The following is a 791-nucleotide window of genomic DNA, read 5'->3' as shown; positions in this document are numbered from 1 at the left end:
AAGGATTTAGGGTTTAGGATTTGAGTTTAGGGTTTAGTATTAGAGTTTAGGGTTTAGTGTTTTGTTGACACATTTTTTTTTTTTTGAATTCTTTTTTTATATATTATTTTTATTTATTTTTAAATTTTATTTTGAAAAAATAATATAATTTGCCAATTTATTTGGTTTCTTTAATGAAAAGATACTAGATTTAAAATGACAATTTTCTATTGGTTGGTGAACCTAAAGGTTCACTTTAGGGGGTGAACCCAAGAATAACTCATTTTAAAATATGAGACTTAGTTTGTGTGGGAGTTGCAAATACGCTCGATTTTACCCTCCTTCTTTCTTAATTTTTTGGGAAATCTGTTTTTTTAGAGCACAAAGATGGTAACTATGTCCCTTTAGACTAATTTATACTACTTTATGTCCTATTAGACTAAATTTTTCTAAAATGGCAGTAATGCCCTTAAAATTGTAATTTTTTTAAAAAGATATATATTGAGTTCGACAAGGGGGATCGATCGATCCCACTTTACAAGTTATAGTGGATCGATCGATCCCGATCATTATTCAGAACAAAAAAACGCGAAATATATACTGATCGACCTGGTCTATTTCACTCGATCGGCGAAGGTCGATTTACACAGATCGACCGATCTGTAAGAATAGATCGATCGATCCCGTGCCGAGGAAAGAATCCCAAATCGATTTTTTTGGTTTTGTATGATTATATCCGGATTGATTCCCACTTGATTTGAACCGACCAAGCATGATTTCAACTCTTTAAACTCGATTTCTCTGGGATGAAA

The sequence above is a fragment of the Brassica oleracea genome, chromosome C7 (assembly GCF_000695525.1).
Source record: "Brassica oleracea var. oleracea cultivar TO1000 chromosome C7, BOL, whole genome shotgun sequence".
Lineage (NCBI taxonomy): Eukaryota > Viridiplantae > Streptophyta > Magnoliopsida > Brassicales > Brassicaceae > Brassica > Brassica oleracea.
The sequence above is the reverse complement of the archived record's forward strand: the minus strand, read 5'-3'. Positions refer to the sequence as shown.